This window comes from Phoca vitulina, unplaced genomic scaffold (assembly GCF_004348235.1).
Source record: "Phoca vitulina isolate PV1807 unplaced genomic scaffold, GSC_HSeal_1.0 scaffold27, whole genome shotgun sequence".
NCBI classification, from domain to species: domain Eukaryota; kingdom Metazoa; phylum Chordata; class Mammalia; order Carnivora; family Phocidae; genus Phoca; species Phoca vitulina.
The window spans coordinates 14,277,520-14,297,059 of record NW_022589730.1 but is presented as its reverse complement, the minus strand read 5'-3'; the positions used below and the strand labels follow the sequence as shown (position 1 = coordinate 14,297,059).

Below are 19,540 nucleotides of genomic sequence, written 5' to 3'. Positions count from 1 at the left end.
AGTTAGGATTTGAACTGAGGGGTGGAGGAAGAAAAAAAAAAGGCAGGCATCCTCAAGGAAGCCATAGGAAGAAGGCAGACCAGCCTGAGCATGCCCAGGGGCTTAGTGAGGTAGAAACACCATGGCCAATTCGGGTGAGCAGAGCATCGTCCCACCAGATTCCCAATATTCCAGGCAGGGCCCCCTAGGGAACCCTCTTCATGCACAGTCTGCAAAATATCTCAAATGTCTTAAATCTAGGAGAAATCATAATCAATCTGGGGAGAATAAATATAAATTTAGCTACACTATAACATGAAGTCACACATTACCTTTTAGTTTTCAGTACATGCAAGTGTCCTATGCTCCAGGAAACAAATGTGTTTTCCTCATTCCTGCCTCCCTTTCGATCTATGTCCTTTCGCAGAAAGCTCTCAGAGGCTCTCTCTCCCCTCCTTGGCAACATGGTTCAACCTCAGACTCACAATAGCCGTCTGGATGTGGATACAACTCTGTCCTCTCTTCCGAATGCCATTTCCAAAGAGAACTCTTGATTTCTTCCAAATCTGGCCTTTTCCATGTCATTTTATATTTGGTACTGTTATTCACCCCATAACCCAGACATGAAAACCCGTTTATCTCCCACCTCTCATTGCATTCATGCATCCTTTCTATTCCTGTGGCCTGCCTCCTGGGGTGCAGGTCTTCACTACATCTTCTCTGGACCCCAACTGGTCTCCCCACCTTTGTCCTTTCCCATCCATATTGACTGCTGCCAGATTAAGCTCCCAAAAGCACAGCTTCCTACCCACATGCTCCCAATCCCCAAACCATCAACGACTTCCTGCCAAATAAATCCCCAAGGCCCCCTTCCCACCAGCTATTCTAATCCTTTTCCTCCCAGTCCGGCTTGCCTACTCGCATTGTAGTCATAAAGCATTGTTTGTTGTCCGGAAGACAAGATCCACCCTCCCCTAGCACCTTGCTGCTCCTGGAATGCCACTCCCCTGCCCACATGGCCAGATTACTCCCTATGCTCCAAGAGCATGGCCGAACGCTACTTCTTGCATGAAGCCATCTTAAATCCTTTAGCAGGAAGTAATCTCTCCCCTCCGAATTCTAGTACCACTTCATCCACTACCAGCTGGCATGTGAGTTCCTTGTGTGTATGTGTTCTTACTCCTACCGACGTGACCTCCTAAAGGAGCAGCTCTGTAGGAAAAAAATCAAACCAACGTGCTAAGTTAGTACTTCCTTAGGAGGAAGCATTGTGCCAAGAGTTATGGAAGATCCAAGAGCATCAGTTGACAACTAAATTGGAAAATTATGCTCAAACAATGCAAAAATAAAGCAATAATATCAGTAATTCTTTTTAACCATCATATACAGATGTTCACTGAATTCATGAAAATATAGAACATCTCAGAGAAAAGGAGTCTCCTGAACAGAATGAAGAATCTGAGGCAGCATACTGATAGATCATAGCCTCAACTCTGGAGCCATTTGGGGCTGAGTTCTAATCCAAGCCCTGGCATTTACTCACTTTGTGACCTTGAGCAAGTCATTTGGCCTCAAGTTCTTATAGAGACAAATTAAAATGGAGATATTAAAAGTACCTTCCCCTTCAGACTGTAGTGAGAATTATGCACGCACTATGCAAAAACACTTAGAGCCTGGCATATAACTAGTCCTATCCATGTTCGCTAGTCTTATTATGGTGCAAATGTTCTATATGGGGGGAAAAAACCACAAGAATCACCTATTTGGTAGTTAAGAGGCCTAGCAGGATTTTTACTAGAAAGGAAGACTTTACCATCTTAAAATCGTCAATCCACATTGGCTCGACATCCTGACTGACTGGTAGGGTCTCTGGCTGACTGACAGGTAGGGTGAAATTCACCAGGGGTGGATCTTGTACCACGGACGGAATGCTGTGCACACAGAGCGGGCACCTCGGCCATTGAATCGGACACAAAGCCTTCAGCCGTCGAAGGGCTCACCCACAAACAGCCCCGCTGTTGTCGTCCAGGTGGGGGCCAAATGAAACCGTCTGACTTATGCATTTTGGTCCGTGGCTCTGTGTAGAGACAACCACAGATACAATTAATTGCTGCACAAGAAATCCAGAACTAGGCACTGAATTTGGTCTGATAAGCAAGGTTTCGGGGTCAGATTTTTAAAGGACACTAATCCACAGCATCCAGCAGGACTATGCAAATAGGAGTCTGTTTCAAGGCCCATCACATCATACGGTGACTTATTAATTACTGGTGTGGGGAACAGTTGTGACTGTAGGGTATCAACATCTGTCATTTCCCCCCCCAAAATGTTAAAACACATTATACATAAATTGCCACAAATAAACAACCTGAGCCTGGACCACGGGCGCATATTCCCACACAGTGAAGTGAAACCTGCCAGGACATTTGATGTTTTATTACTTTTTACTAAAATTATTTATAGCTCAAAAGTGCTTGTTAGTCATATGTCAGAATTACCAGAGTGGTGGAATCACAAATTCACATTTCTCCTCATCTTAGTTTCTGACAAAATCTAGAAATTAACAGAATTATAGCACTAAGGCTGATGCCTTACGAGAACAAACAAAAATACCTATCCCTTTCTCCATGGTTGGAAGATCTGTTTTTACTTATGACCTGGAATCCTGCTACAGCTGCTTCAACGAGATCTCTTTATCCAAATGTCAGGGAAGGTGAGGTAGGGGAGACTGACGGCCAGAAAAAATACCCCCAAATCTCACGGGCCTAAAGTCACACATGGTTTAACCTCTTCTTCACGCTGCATTCCAGTTCCGCTTGGTGAGGGAGGTTCTGCTCTACGCAGTCATTCAGGCTTCTCCCGTCCTGTGGCTTCTCCCGTCCTGTGGCTTCTCCCGTCCTGTGGCTCCATCATAGCCCAGGGCTTCACAGTTCGCCCCCCCCCCTCTGCAGCTGGCCAGCAGACCAGAAAGAGAGCAAATGTGGAAAAGGCACTCCCACTCTTAGGCGCCTCTCATTCCCACACACATCCCATTGGTGACAATCGGTCACATGCCCCGCCCACCCCCACACGTGGAAAGTAGCCTAGTACAGTGGCTGTCAGCGGGAGGCGACTGTGACTCCCAGGAGACACTGGCAATGTCGGGGGACATCTTCACTTGTCACAACGAGGCAACCGGCATCTAGCGGGTAGGGTCCAGGCATGCTACCAAACACCCCACAGCGCACAGGTCAGTCTCCCCACAACAAAGAATCATCCAGTCTCAAATGTCACCAATGCTGAGATTCTGGTAAGCATCTAGCCACTCACCACCATCATATGACCTGTCAATGCTCAGGTCTACCGCCATTTGTCACAAAGATACACTCTAATCAATCCCAAGGAATCCATACTTGAAGTTTGTTCATTCATTCCCTCGTTCGTTCCTCCATCCACTCGTCCAAACTCCTGAACAAGACAAGGTCCCTGCACTCAGAGAATTCTCAAGTGGAGCAGGGCGGCAACCACATACAGAACCATCACACACAGAGGGAAGTGGGATCAAAAAAGAACAACTGGAAGGAACACTAATTCTTCCGGAGAGAGTTGGAGGAGGATCCATATGCAGATGGACTGGGAAGGAAGTCTTGAAGCACGGACTTACAGCTTTCCAACAGAACAAGGTGTTTTTGTGGGAAGGGGGACAAGGAAGACAGGAAGAAATGGCATCCCAGGAAGAGGGAACTACATGAACAAAGGAATGGCCATATGAAAGGATAGGACTTCTTCCCCTTTTGGAATGGGGCAAAACAGTAACTAGGGGAGGAGGGTCCACCCACAAACAGCCATTGTAAGAGGTACTTTTTTGTTCAAACAGTATTTTTTAGTAGTGTATTCATGAAAGTCATAAGCGCCCAGCTACACACACTGGCTTTCAGTCAAGTGGCCCTTCAAGAAACAATTTCCATCACCCAACTACATAGAAATGTGTTAGCACAGGGCAAAGCTCAGATAATAGTCGGAAATCTCACTGCAAATTTCCCAGCAGAACTCATCACTGACGCTTTCAAACCATACGGCCTCAAAGTCAGCGTCAAACTGATTCAGGGAGATGCGGACCAAATCATCCATCTTTGTTCCCAGAGACAGAAGAGTGCAGGAGTCAGATCACTTCCTGAGTTATATGACACCGAACCCATTTTTTTTAAAAGGAGTTACTGCTTTTTTCAATCCCGAATCCCAGCCTTGGATGTGGCTCCCAGGCTGGGGTTAAGAGCACAGACCGCACAGGCTCATTTCCCGGGGCTCTGGCATAAACTCGCCGTGTGACCTTGGGCAAGTCCCCTAACTTTTCAGGATCCACTGCCTCTCAGATAACATGCTTAAAGCAGTTAGCCCTGAGCCTGAAGCATATAATACACATTATCTGTTATCTCTGTACTAGAGTTATCTTCCCCATTCCCCCCAGAAATACACTGTGGAATCCAACACAGTTTGGGAAGGAAAACATCTGATAAGCTTCCATGTCATTTTGTAAAACATGCATTATTAATAACAACGTCAATTTTGCTTCGGGCAAGATGCTTTTAATTACGAAGTCAATACCACCATGTAAACAACAGTTGTTCTTAATGTTGAAGCTAAAATTGAGTCTAAAAAATACCACCCTCCTACACCATTGTTTACCCCATTATTCGCTTAACTCACTTTTCCTCCCTCAAACTGTTGCCCCTCACTCTCTTTTTCTCATTTTCGCTGTGATCCGCTCTGGGGAAACAAAGTGTATTTAGCTGTTAAGTACTATAGATTATATCGAACGACACCAGTCACCTAGCACTAAAAAGCCTCATAAAAGGAAGAAATTTGTTTCTTCACAAGTCGGAGTCTCAAAGGAGAAGTTAAACCCAGGGAAGTGGACTCCAGAACCCAGAGGAGCGTCAGCCCGTGCCGAGCGGCCTCCTCCGCCGCCCCACTTCTGGGGTGTCCTAGGTGATCACATGGGAAGCCCCAGTCACTTTTACTTACAGTGGCCACAGAGTCTAATGGAGCTGCCCTTTGCAGTAAGCCAAGGACAAGGAACAAAATGAACACCAAGGCGACCAGACGACTGAGGCTGACTCCCATTTACACTTCAAAATTGATTATCACTGCCCTCCTAATTTACAAGGAATTCTAAATGGTCTGGACAGCATCTTTTTTTCAATTTCCATTCCAGACTGGCCTTGATTCCAGAGAATGTTATTTTAAGGAGCACATTAAAGACAGGGTTTGGCACCTCCACGGACAGGTTCCACAAATAAGATGTAGTAAATCTGGGGTAAAACCTCACATATTCTTTTTAACTTCTTGGTGAAGACATTTTTTCTTGCAAATCAAAGAACTTCTTGTTGGGAAGAATGACTGCCCTAAGATCCAATTCTCAAACACCTCGTTTATTATTTTAACATAAACTCAAGGTGTGTGAACGACTCATTTTGGATAGCTCTGATTCTGCTGTTCGGGAAAAAATAAAATAAACGTGTGATTCTGTAAAAAAACACAAAAAACAAAAACCAAAAAAACCCCACTAACTCTTTCAACTAATATTTAGTATTTGTGTGTAGAAATAAGGGCAATTTATAAAGTGAATTCTGCTTGTCCCCCCCCCTTCCCTAGACAAACCATTTACCTTTTCCTCAGGTGAAGCAACAGGCCGTGAAGAAATCTGGCTTATCAGGAACCGAAATGAGTATGATTTCTCAGTGTGCATGGTGATTACCCAGGAATCTGAGTTGAAAGAGTGACGTAAATGTCTAGCAATTGCCCCCAAGTGCTATGCGCATGGGGTTTGCAGAACTAGCAAACTAATTACTGTTTCTGGCAATTTGCTGCAGGTCCTAACATCCCCAGATAAATAGTTACACTTCCCAAAAAGAAACAGAACACAAAGGGTTATCGTTGGAGGCATCAGCTAAAGACCAGAAAAATCTGTGGCTTATCCCAGGGCCTTATCAGTTGCCATCAACCCCATGTGTTAGTAATGGAGATTCAGAAAGAGGGAATGCAGGCCAATTGGAGCCCGGCTCCAGGTATCTCCACTCAGTAGTATGGAGCTAGGCCTGCTTCCCTTCCCAACCCCCACTTGGAATGAACAGACTCATCAGGAAATCGCGCCCTTAACTCGAGGAGGAAAACACTGGGCAGTGTGTACACAAGCACTCGATCACGCAACCGTTATGTTCACAACATGTGCACGTTCCAGAAGCATCCTAGCTGCAAACAAAAGACAAGGCAACGCATCAGCCGGTGTCACATGGTTCCACCAAGAAAGACAACAACAACAACAACAAAACGGTCAAGAAAAGCCTAAGCTGATACATAAATACACTCCAGATAGCAGCACAACAAGGAACCCAGAACAGATAGAGGGCCATGCATTTCCAAGGTAGCCACCCAAGGGCCCAGCCTGAAATCCTGCAACGATCAGCAACCCAGCCCTGAAATGGAACCCAGCTCTCAAAGTTTTCCTCAAGATTAAATTCCACCATTCCTTCAACAAGTATCTATTGAATGTCTACTGTGTACCAAACCCCGTACAAAATCCCTTCCAGGCACAGCAAATACTATGGCTTAAGGAGAATTTTTAAAAGATCCCGCCAACTTTACAGTCCTATTGTATAGTCTAGTGGCCTTTCTTGCCTGTGCTCAAGAGATCTCTTCTTTAATAAAAAGAACAACAATAATAAAGATCCTATTCCAAAAAGCATACTCATAAAGAAAAGGATTGACAAAGCCAGGCTTATCCAGCCCTGTTCTCTCCTGCCTCTTTTCTGAGGATGGCTGCCTATCCAACCATGTGAAATGTCCACAAAGGCTGCTTCAGGGGGCCAAAAAAACAATCCCAGAACAAGGGCAGGACCCCTGAGTAGGGTAACCAACTGATGCTAGGTTTCCTGGGACCGTTCTGGTTTTAAGACAGAAAGTCCCTCCACGCAGGTATCCTCTTAGTCCTCCTGGACATGCTGAGTCAGTGGGTCATCCTACCCCCCAAGAAACCAGACCCTGGAAACCAGATGCTTGCCTAGCCTGGGAGGAGGGAGGCCACAGGAAAAAGGAGGCTGGTGCTCTTGAAGGAAGGCCTGATTGCTTGCAGGCTGTCCCAGAGCCTCTCAGCTTCCTCCAGCTTCCTCCTGAGAAGGACTATCATCTTAAACTCCACACCATTCAAGCAAAGCTTTACAAAGACTCTCCAGTGACAAGACTCCGATGACATGACATACAAAGGAAATCCTCATAAAAACGCCAAAGGCCGTAGTTCTTTGGATGTGGTTATCTTCATGGCTAGTTAAAGAGCTTCTTCAGGGTAGAGCACAACTATTCATCCCGAGATTTCCAGATTTCAACACCACAACTGGTGGATGGTAGATGCTGAATAAAAGGGACATTAATAACAGCCACCACAATGCAGCATTTACAATGCACAGGGCAACACGTTAAGCGCCTTATGCAAAGATCTAACTTACTCTCAAATAACTCAGTGAGGTTGTCCTCCATCTTCCAGGTGAAGAAACCAAAGCTCAGTCAGACCTTATTTACTCAACGTCATTACGGCAGAGCCAACACTTGAACCCAAACCCATCTTGCTTCAAAAATTCCAGGTTTTTAATCACTCAACTGAATTAGGATCAGGTAAGACGGGTATGTACGGTAACAGATCAAGAATTGACAGAGAAGAGTATCAGATACATTTCTTTTATTCTGTCCCCTTTCAGCTTTGCCACTTCAAAAAAAAAAAAGGGCAGAAAACCAAATAATTACAAGTTAAGTTTGTACATTAAGCTAAGGCAAGGCAAGGGTGTTACTTAGAATTGTGCAGAATTGTGCCTAGTAAACAGCAGGCACAATTTAGTATATACAATTTAATATATACAATATACAATTTTATACCTAATACAGGGTTTGAGCCATTGGTTCTCAGTATTTCAAATGCTATTTTACCCATCACCAGAGGTGAATAGATGGATTCCTACCTTAGGTTTCTCAAGTGTTAAGATGATGGAGTAGGACCAGATGGACAAGTACTTCCCCTAGATAAAGATGGCTCTCTACCTGGATGGTTGAATTAGCTATCACTCCCTTACAATGACCATGATCCTTATGTCGCATGCAACAAAGGGGCAAATTCTCCAGACGAGGTACAGAGGTCTACCCACATTCTCTCCAACCACTTTTAACCTCATATTAACCTGCAAGGAAGCAATTTACAAACCCACCCCAGAGCCATACAACTGGAAAAGAATATCACACCAAATACTTTGTTTTTGAGACATTGAGCTCAGCTCCATTCATTAGCCCTCAAACTGAGAACATTATTTTGATGTTAACGTATCCGTGGCCATTTTCTCCAAGCAGCTAAACACATTTCCTCTTTCCTAATAACGCTATCCATAATGATCAAGCATTCCAAGGGTTAGGGTTTCTATCCTGGGAACGAGTATTCCAAAATCAAAAGAGGTAGAGCAAACCAGATGTCTGTTGTTGTTTTGGAAGAAGCAGACAAACAGAAGATGAAAAACAGACTACCAATAACAATTCATCTTGTTAGAATGTTCACTTCCCAACTACTGAAATGCGTACTGACGCCTGGCAACTCTAATTTGATTCAATACTTAATCATTATTAATGCAAGTAGGGGAAGCTCTTAAAAATAAGTTTCCCTCGGTGTGCCTGGGTGGTTCCATCAGTTGGGCATCCAGTTCTTGGTTTCAGCTCAGGTCATGGTCTTGGGGTCCTGGGATCGAGCCCTGTGTTGGGCTCTGCGCTCAGCAGGGAGTGTCCTTCTCCCTCTCCCTCTGCTCCTCCCCCACCCCACTCACGCTCGTGCTCTCTCTCTCAAATAAATAAATAAATAAAATCAGGGGGGAAAAAAGTTTCCTTCTTCTTAACTTCCTTTAAGTCTAAGGCCAAAAGCATCTATAATTCCTTTATCAGTAGGTCAAAATCATTTCTGTGCTGTCAAAGATTCATCAACGATTGAGTATTTATTGAGCCCTTATGTTGTACAAACACAGTGGGGAATACAAAATAGGTTCAAACCTCATCCAGTATTCATCTCTAAGGAGCCTGCAAGAGATATGAGATCTTGCTGGTTTCAGTCCCTACATCCACCAGCTCCAAGGCCCCCTTGGAGGAAACTAGATCCCTCACCCTCTCCCCCAGCTGAGCAGTGACTGGAAAAGTCCCATTCACATCCTGGGACATCTTTTCAGTATATCACCCTTTATCTGAACTAGCTTGAGTGGGTTTCTGTTCTTTGCAATTAAAAAGAAAGAAAAAGACGGGCGCCTGGGTGGCTCAGTCGATTAAGCATCTGCCCTCCGCTCAGGTCATGATCCCAGGGTCCTGGGATCGAGCCCCGAGTCCCATCGTGGCATCGGGCTCCCTGCTTAGTGGGGAGTCTGCTTCTCCTTCTGCCCCTCCCCTGCTCGTGCTCTCTCTCTCTGGATCTCTCTCACTCTCTCTCAAATAAAAAAGAAAGAAAGAAAGAAAGAAAGAAAGAAAGAAAGAAAGAAAGAAAGAAAGAAAGAGACCACTCAATCTTGGGTGATAATACAAGACCACCTATGATAAGTGCCCTTTGTAGAATGAATGAATGTTGAACAAAATGAGAGATGAAGGTAATTTTACCAGAGAACTCTGGAGGAGTGAAGGATTGCTATGGGCTAAAGTGACAAAGTTAAATTTTTTAGAAGAGTTATAAGAGTCAAGTCACACCCTGATTGACAGAATATAGGGAGAGGACATCGTAGGCCACAGAATATTCCAGAATTTTAAACAGGCTATGCAAAGCATTTCTGGGGACTTGTGGGTTCACCATCCAGTGTTTTAAAGTCAGGCAGAGCAAAAGTCAGGGATAGACATGAAGTCTGGGTCTAGGTGGGAAAAACCTTAAAGGGAAGACTAAAAAATATGAACTCCATCCCCAAAAGACAGAAGCCACTGAGAAGTATTAAGCAAGGGAATGCACACTTACAATGGCCTACTGTCCCAAGGGTATCAGCGTTTTGTCATACGGATTGGGGTGGGAAAGCCAGGAGGTAAGGGTACCCACTCTCACAGTCCAGAGAGAAATAAAGTCTTCAGGTGGGAGACGGTGGTGAGGACAGACACTAAGGGAGACGGGAACTGTCACTAAGGAGGGACCGTTCATCTGTTAATCAGCAGAATCCCAATATTCATAAGAACATTCCCTATTTCCACGGTATCTGTCAAAGCTTTTGCCAAAATCTCATCAATGACTGTAGAACCTCAGTGAGGAGTGTACTAAATGTGCTTTTCTGGATTTATAAATGGAAAGTGAGGCAGGAAAGCTACATTTCCTTGGGAGGTAGGTCGGAGGGACTAGAGAGAAAGCACGGGCACAGAACATGGCGCCCCAAGACCCCACTTCATCACGTCTTTGCCCCTCCCAGCCACATTCGATCAATACCTTCCCTGCATGAAGTCTGGTAGCCCAGGAAGCCTGCGTGATGTCAGAATAAGTTTTAGCAGGCAGGATGTTTGCAGCGAGCTTTACGTATGTGGGGATGAACAAATCCAGTGGCAAATAAGACATCCTGCCGTACTCACGCCCTCCGCTCCCAGTAGATCACGAGGAGCCCCCACGATTCTACAAAAAATGTACTCCGGGCCTCAGCAGCCATAAAGGGCCTAGGCTGGAAAACCACAGGCTTCAAGGGCCACCCAAAGGAGAAACAAGTCACACACGCAGCTGCTGGCCTCAGGTCTTCCCATGACAGCAAGCCAACCAGGAATACAAAATCCTTAAACATAAAACGAGTACTTAATCCAAATGGTGATCTCAATCACTTAGCTGGACTCCTGGAACACCGGGCAGCTCACAAAGTCAGGAGGGAAGGAGCAGGAAAACCCACACCTTCCTCCCCTCTGGCTTTCTGGACATTTCGACGGCGCCTGGGGCCAGGCACAGCATTCACTCCACAAGTATCCTCTACCTGGTCAGCTGACTAATTATGAAATTAATTAAGTGGTGGGCCCTCAGAGGCCAAACAAAACACAGAAACGTCTTTTGGAGCTTCCCAAATATATTTCGAGACTAGTCCCTCAGGGCATCATTTTCCCTCCTGCCCCGTCTGCGCCTCGCCCTCAGCCCAACCACACGCACCCCGATTCTTTCCTGGAGGTCGTGGACGGGCTATATTTGGCTCTCCCTGCCGGCTTCTCAGCCACTCATTTCCCACTTTCCCTCCCTTTGGGTGCAGTATTTTGTCACTCAGGGGAAGCAGAGGGCAGCCTCTGCATTCTTCGGCTAACACTGATGTCCCCTAGTCACTGTGACTCAGGGACCAGCTGTCATTTCACCGTATCACCTGTCTAGGGAGAGCTCTTTTTATAAAAATGACTTCAGCGAGTGAGGTGATTACTGAGCCAGAAGCAACACTATTTTGTTAAATTCCACACTTATGCCGAAGGTACTTCTCAGATCCTAAAAATTCTAATCCATGCACACGTTTACCACAACATGAACAAAGATATTTGAGGAACCAGCACTTCCGACAGCAAAATCTCTCTACAGGCCACCAACTACTTAATCCGCTGCCCCTTGCAATGCCTATTCCTCGGCACCCAACTATTTTTAGGGAAAATGCAACAAGGCAGGCTTTAAAACTTAACCACTCTCCTTGTCGACATGGTTGCTGATGGGGGCATGAATGTCCCAGAACTCTCTGGGTGTTCTGCTGGTCCCGTGACCAGAAAACGTCGCTTGTCCAAAGTGCTTTTTCTAAACATCGGAGTAACGAGGGGGTGGCCCAAGGCCACCCTACACACATTCGGGCCCCCTCGATGTCTTCTCTGGGGCCCTGCAATCTTTGCTGTAGGAGGCCACCCCCCTTTGCAACTCCTTTCTTACCCCAGGCTGTCCAAACAAACTCAGGAAGTCTTAGATAAGAGGCAGATGGTGAGGGAGAGAAAGTCTGTAAGTAACAGCTCTGTTACATAATGCTAAGCACAGAACCTCCTAGAACTAGCCCTAGAACCATCTCCCGGCCTATCACATCAGAATAAACAACTACTCAAAACAGGCAACAAGAGAGAACATTATAATTTTTTTTATTTGATGGTCAGTGTACCATCGTATTAGCAAATATAATACCAACACATCAGTAAATACCATGTGCGGGTAGGACCGGATTCTTCAAAATAGTTATCATTCATTCTTTCAAGTGATACTTGTGTAATACCCAATGTCTACAAAGCATGAGCCAGCCTCACAGGAAGACACTTTGTAACCTCATCTGGGCCACATTACCTGTGGAAGTCATTAGTGATCACTCACCTCTATCCATTTCCCCCTTTTGCAGGACAAGAGATACTGAACTGTGGTTTCAATGGGGTCCGAGCACTAGTTCTGGCCAAAGCAATATAAGTCACTTCTGGGCCCAATCATGTCATTAATACAGCAAGATCCTCTAGTTTCCATTCCAATGCTGCACACTCAAGATCACACCTCCATCAGTTTGGGTCTTCGGGTGACTGCGACAAGCAGGGCCTACCTGCTGACCACGCCGGGCACACAGCACGGGAAAGAAAGAAACTGTGTTTAGCCACTGAGATTTGGAGGTGATTTCTTACTGCAGCATAACCTAACCTAAATTGCCAATAACATCGCTGCTTTAAAAAAGAGAGAAACCTGCAAAAGTTCCTGTCCCCCATCTGTTTTCTAAATCAGATAATACCCAAAAAGCAGAGTTTGTTTCAAAATTCAAGTAATTCTTTCCAATGTAGACGGTGCAGACAGGATAGACAGGTTCAAGCAACTCTGAGGGGGATAAGGAATGAAACAGAATGACCTTTCAACAACAGTGAAATCTAAACATTCGTGTGGAATTCAGCTGCAGAGTTTAAAGCCTATGAAGAAAAGGTCACCTTCTGACAACAGGTCCAGTCACTTAGGAAGTAGTGATCTCCCCAATGAAAGAGGCATTCAATGACCATATGCTCCTCCCTCAGAAGTCCAATACCACCCTTTGTTCCTCTCTCTCTGGCTTCCATTGAACTTAATTAGAATCAGGTCTTCCATAAGCTCCCCGAAGGTGGCTCATCTTTATGTCTCCAGACAGCCCCCCCACCACCCCTTGGCATTTTTCACAGAACCTATTATTTATCAGGTGCTTGATAAACATCTGCTGAATGACTTAAAGGAACATTGTAGAAAGGACTTGGGCACTGGAGGCAAAGGTTGGTCTAATAACCCTCTAGGGCCCCCCCGACCCACAGCTAAACACACTACTGCAGACCTCTGGGGGTGGGGAGCCTCCACCTAAAAAAAAAACAAAATAAGCATCAATACAACACTTTATTATGATTTATTCCTGCACACCATTTAAAACCACAGTGAAACCGAACACTGCACCATGGCTATCTTTGTTCTTGGACGTGCATTTACATGTGCAGGCAGCCGTTTTCCCATGTGGAATTTTGTGTGTGAGGTATTTATTTTTTCTATTTAAAAAAAAAAACCACACCCTTTGTTTCTATTGCATTATTACACTCCTTATTATCCCATCACGTGGCTTTTCCTCTTGCAGGAACACAGCACACACCCTGCGTTATTGCTGACATAAAAATTACTTGTCAGAATCCCTCTGTCCTAGCACCATCACGAATCTGATCTTCCCGAAGTGGTGGCCTTTGTTCGAGCAGGGACCCGATACCTCCTTTACTTCTCCTGGTGATTCCTGGATGCTCCGAGGAGAAGGATACATGCCAGTGTCACTTAGGTTTTCTTAAAGTCACCTTTCAGAACTACCCTAGAGGTGAATGACAAATCCTTCAAGTTTTTAAATTTTAATTTTTCAAGGGATGGCGGGGGGGGGGGGGGGGGGGCGGGGAATGGTGGTGGGAGAATCTGCCACAGACCCCGCGCTGCAGGAGCACCAGGAGCCTCGGGCCCTCAGCAATGCCTTCTTCCTACAAGATGAACCTTGAGTCCACCTCCATAACCATTCTTATTTTCTGCTCCTCGTGCCGGATGCCAGGACTCTGCCCTCTAGGAGACAATGCCAATGCCAAGGTGATCTGACACGTCTGAAGGTGACATTTTCATTGAGCCCCGTCCAGAGAACCCCAGATTTCGTTAGGTTGACATCAAAACAGAACTATCCTTGGAAAGAAAGGAACAGGCCAGAGTTTTTGGAAAAGAACCAACAACCTAAAGATAAAATGCAGCCTGAGAGCCTAATGGTTCATAGCTATATAAATGGAAACTTAACCAAAGCGCCGTTTCTCTGTTCTCTTTCTGCTCCCCCAACTGCCCTCTGTTCCACCTCCCAGGAACTTAGTGCTGGCATGTCCCTCCTGATATTGCAAACACTATTACAATGAAGGCTTGCAGGAGAGACATTATTTCGTAAGGTTACTACATTTGACCAATGCCCTAATTGAGCACTGGTCAAATTTACAATCGGCCTTACAATGATACCTTTTCAACAAGCGATATCCATGAACAGACTGAAGCCAAAATATATTACTACAGATAAGAAAGCAGGCATCTATCCAAACCCCACGTTCAGATACAATTGCCTATGTACTGAATACATCAAAATTCCCATCAATGGAAACCCGGTGGAATTGATTCAACCCCAAAGGCGCCCTGCCCTCAACGACTTCTTCAAAGGAAGGTTTCAAGTCATTTGCAATTTCTTTCTCAGAACCAGGAGTTATCAGCAGCCCCCCGCGGCTCTTCCACACAGACAGGAAAGGAATGGTGTGATGCAGAAACCACCCAAACAGCCCCGTGCAAACACTGTTGGCCCAAATGACCCAGGCGGCTACCCAGACTGCTGGGGGTTACCTGAATCTGTCACCGAGTCCCTTTCACCCCCTTCTGCGTGATGACATCAAGTGGAAATGGTACGCGTTTGGGAGGCAAGAGGCTGACAAGCAGGAAGCACAATTGAGCCTGAGCTTTGTTCAGCCTGCAGTGAAATACACGCAGGAAGGGTTAGACTCGCGTAGCAGAGAAAGAAATCCAAGCACCCTCCCCGGCCGGCGGCGGTGAAGTGGGTGCGCGGGGAGGTGGAGGGAGGCGGCGGAGGTGTGGAGAGCCGGCCGGCCGCGGAGGGGGCGTAACGCTGCCTAATTGTCTCTATAGGATAAATAACCCCCTCCCCCCACTCCGCTGCAGTCTCCCCCGCCTCCAAGTTCTCCTCGGGTGGTAGAGCTTCCACCAGCAACTGTATGTAACCCCTCAGAAAGAGAGAAACACCAGAAGGCGTAGAATAATATTTCGGGGCAAAGACACACTAGCAAAATATACTAGTAAACCGGGTTATGAGGGAATGCGGGGCGCCGGGTCACCCTCCCAGACACACACACCAGCGCTGCATTCGCGAGCATCCTCTCCCTCGCCCCTGTCCGCCACCCTCATCAAGTCCCTGTCACTGTTTTGCCGATTTCTCTACTCTTTCCAAAACCGTGCAGCGCTCCCCCCGCCCCACCCCCACCCTAGGCGGGATCGGGGACCGCCGCCTCGCGTGCAGCGTCCCACGCGTCCAGCCGGCTTTGTCCTGCCGCTGCCCTTCCAGAAGCAAGCGCCCCAGGCACGTGGGTCCGCACAAAAGACCCCCAACATCTGGCGCGCCACGGCTCCCTCTCCTCCCGAGAGGGGTCCCGGGGCCGCGGAGTGGCGCGCGAGGGCAACTTCTGGGGGTGGGGACCTTGCCCGACAAGGGGCTTGCTAGGGGACCGTCCCGGGTGCGTGCGGGGTTGGGGCGCAGCTGGGGCGCGCGCGCACGTGCACCCTCCGGGGTGCGCGCGGCGCGGGCGCGGGCGCGAGACGCGCTCCCTCGGACTGGAGCTCCAGGGGGCATCCGAGGACTCGGCGGAGCCGCCGACAGCGCCGCTCCCCCGCCCCAGCCGCCAGCCCAACTCCGCCGGCGCTCCGGAGAAACGCAACTCCAGGGAGCCCCCTTCCCCAGCGCCCCGGGACCGCCCCGCTGTGCCCCGCACTCCCCTCCCCGGGACCCCTGCGGCCCGCCACCCCCATCCGCTGCCCAGAAGGAGCCCCCCAACACACCAGGCGGCGGCTCCCCTTCGCTGCTTCCCTGGCTCCGGGCTCGGCCGCCGTGGGGGCGAAGGCATCCCACCCTTCGCGCCCCTCTCGCCGCCCCCGACCCGGGAGGGGCAGAGCAGAGAAACAAACCGAAAGTCACCGACCTCTCTCTGCAGCGGGCTCGGGCGCTCCCTACAGAGGCGGCGGCGGCGGCGGCGGCAGCAGCATCGCGGGGTGGTCCCGGCGCGCCCGCCACCCGCTCGGCCAGACGCGCGCGGCGGGCTGCGGGCCGGGCGCGGGGAGCGCGGCGTCTGCGCCTCCCGCCCCGGCTCCCGGCTCGGTCCTTCGGGAGGCGCCCCACCTGCCCGCCGCCCTCGGCGCTCCCGGTCGGACACCGCCGCTAGGCGCTCGGCTCCAAGCGGGAGCTTTTTGTGTCACCGCCCAGACTAAGGCACCGAAGCGGGGTGGGGGCGGGAGGCCGGGCTCCGCTGCCCGCGGCACCGCCCCTCCCCGGCGGCTCCACCTCCTCCAACCCCCCCCCCCCCCTTAACGGCGGCTCGTCCTGGACGTCCGTCTGTCGGTCCGGAATCGCACACCCAGCCCCCGAGTGAGGAGCTGCCCACCCTGGCCCGCGCGCTCCCTAGGCCGTGCCCCAAGTGCCCAACCTGGGCCGGGACCTCGACATTGTCTCTGCACCGCGCGCTGGTGGCGGGGGGGGGCTGGGGGGGGGGGGGGGGGGGGGGGGGGGGACCTGAGCGGCGATCAGGTGTGAGACCGGGCCGCGTTCAGCCGGCAGGAGGGCAGGGCTGGGGTGGGGGCCGAGGCTGGTGGGGACCAGCGTGCGGCTCGCGACCGGGGGACCGAGCCAGGGAGTTGATATCGTCGCGTTTCCAGAAATTGCCCTGGCATCCGCGTCGCCGCAGATACTTTTTGGCTGCCCCTGAAAGTTCACGTAATCCAAGCAGGGAGCGGTCCTGCTTTTGTGAAGGGGAGGACGCTTCCAAAGAAGCCCGAATGGATACCCCCCACCTGGCTCCATGGGAGGGGGTGCGGGCGGGGAGGGTAGAGAAGAGAGAGGTGCAAATCCTGAAGATTCTGTAGCAGGTGCGCACCACCGCGGCCCACCTTATTCTCCACCTTGAAACCTAACTTCTACCTTAGGGAACATGCTTAGAATGACTAGTTACTCCAAGAAAATGTAAAGACATGGTCTCTTGCCTCTTGTGTTGACTGCAAAACTGGGGAATGGAGGAGAGGGGGTGGCTGGTAGAGGATGGTATCCATGCTCCTTGGTGCCTTTTTAAAGGATTTCTATGCAGAATGAAGATCCAAAACTCTATTCTATGACTCTGGTAAGGATAAGCCTACCCACTTGCCCGGAACTCCAGTCAAACAACAGAGAGCATGCAGCCTCCTGGCTGCTGGAATGGAGCTGTTTTATGTTCTGCTGTCTTGTCCACAAAGAAAGAACTCCCATTCTAACCTCTCCCAATAACTCATTGAAGTGCTTCTGCCAAGAAAATGAAAAGGAAACCCTGCAAACCATCGAGGGGGCTCTGAATGACCTACTAAAATTCAAAATGTACTCAAGTAAAACCTGTTCATAGTGTTTCCAAATGTGTTGTCACTAAGCACATACAGAAATCGGTCACCAAGAGACAGCTTTATAGCTTTATAGCTTGATCGCTGTCAGTCCTCTCTTAGGCTCCTAATTAAAGCGTTCACTTGGCTTACCCGTGTCCTTTTGTTCCCCGAAGTTATAGCCTCACGGTGCACCTGGCAGCAGTGAAAGCTAGATGTGTGTTTCAAAAGCCTCAGGTATACTTGAAGTAGAAGACTTCAGGAGTCTTTATTTTTGGCCTCAAATTTAGGGCAGAAAAAAAAAATTTTTTTTTTCAATGAGAAGCTAATGAGAGTATCGAAAACTTCTGATGTTGACCAGGAGCTTGGAATAGGATGGTGAGTTATCACATCCCAAAATTTTACTAGGAACGTTTAGCCTATAAATATTATGATTATTCAAGAAGTGACTTTAAAGACTACTTTTAAGAAGCTAATTTCAGGGACCGGTAATTATTCCAAAATATTGAACCTCTTTTGTCAGCTGCTTTCAAAATAATTCTTTGGGAGGATTCAAGCATTCAGCATGGTGTGGGGTGACTTCCATCCTTACTCATTCATTCCCGCTGGCTGGTATTTTAATTCACGCCACATCATGGGTGTTCTGCCTTCTGTCCAGTCTTGTAAAGCTGTCATGTAGAGAAGGTTAATTAACTGGGGCAGACTGGGATAGACCAGTTCTAAGACTACTCGGGGGCCGCGCCGGGGCGGCAGCAGCCGTTCGAGTCAGGAGGAATAGGCAATGACATGTCTGAACAGATCCTTCGGTGAGGCAGCCCCGGGAGCAAGGCAGCTGCGACCAGGCCGGGGCCTGAGCTGCAAGCTGGTGGGCAGCGTGGCCAAAGCTTCTGGCCTCACCCTCCAGACTGAGAACGCTGCCCGCGGTGGGAATGAGACAAGGGGCCAGGCAGCGTCCGGGGTCTTGAAGAGAGAGGCTTATCAGGAGGGGCTCTGGCCCTGGGGAACAAGATAAAGATCAGATATTCATGAATTCATCCGACAAGTATTCCTTGAGTGTGGACTGTGTACCGGGGAACCTGGCCCTCGGATCAGAGCAGAGAAGAAAACAGACCCAAACTCCTGCCCTCACAGAACACACATTCTAATAGAGAAAGCAGAGAATATACAACATAATAGGTAAAATGAATTGTGTGTTGGGGGGTGAAAAGGGAAACGGGAGCAAAGCAAGCAGGAAAGAGGGTGATGAAGTCTGTGTGTGAGAAGAGGGCTAAAATTTCAGTTTGGTGGCCGGAGGGGTCCCCCACTGAGAAGGCGCCCTCTGAGGAGCCCGCTGCAGGAAGTGAGGGGGCAAGGCAGGCAGTAAACAGGGAGAGTCGCCCTTATCAGACGGGGTACAAGAGATGGGTCTGTACTTCCCACGGGCAAAGGTTGAGATACTAGGACTGGGTCACAAGGTCAGTCAGACCAGTAACACTGACTGATGTTTAGTCACCTGAGGTGGAACGAAAGCCATTTAAATCCCGACAGGGATGAGCTCTTACTCATCTCTGTACCCACAGCATTGAGCACAGTACCCAACAAATGTTTCTTGGCCTGAGCCCTTAAATCTCTGAGAACCTGCGATGGAGCTGAGAGAAATGTGACCCCAGAAGGCCAGGGACAGCCCTTCTATTGGGGATGACACTTCCACAAAAGAATGTGACGATCTTGGGGCAGCTGGGTGACGCAGTTGGTTAAGTGTCTGACTCTTGGTTTTGGCTCCGGTTGTGATCTCAGGGTCCTGGGATCGAGCCCTGTGTAGGGGGCTCTGGGCTCAACACGGAATCTGCTTCAGATTCTCTCTCCTTCTCCATCTGCCCCTCCCCACGCTGGTGCTCTCTCTCTCTCTCTCTCTCATTCTCTCAAATAAAAAAAAATAAATCTTAAAAAAAAAAAAGAATGTGATGA

At 48.5% G+C, this 19,540-nt stretch overlaps 1 protein-coding gene and 1 long non-coding RNA gene across 3 annotated transcripts in view; both read right to left on the bottom strand.

The window, feature by feature from the left end:
* The window catches only part of LOC116643775, a 100,827-nt gene extending 88,067 nt beyond the window's left edge, over nt 1–12,760 (bottom strand). Inside the window, exon 1 of the long non-coding RNA XR_004301616.1 lies at nt 12,296–12,760. This is a non-coding gene — a long non-coding RNA (uncharacterized LOC116643775). The remainder of the gene's footprint in view (nt 1–12,295) is intronic.
* Nucleotides 1–16,239, bottom strand: part of RNF152 (ring finger protein 152) — a 73,540-nt gene extending 57,301 nt beyond the window's left edge. Inside the window, exon 1 of one of the 2 annotated variants that reach the window (XM_032422766.1) lies at nt 16,177–16,239. The gene's annotated coding sequence lies outside the window, so the exon portion shown is untranslated. Of the gene's footprint in view, nt 1–14,812; nt 15,244–16,176 lie in introns of those variants that run through there. The other variant, XM_032422768.1, reaches the window with a different exon arrangement.
* Between the last annotated feature and the right edge of the window lie 3,301 nt (nt 16,240–19,540).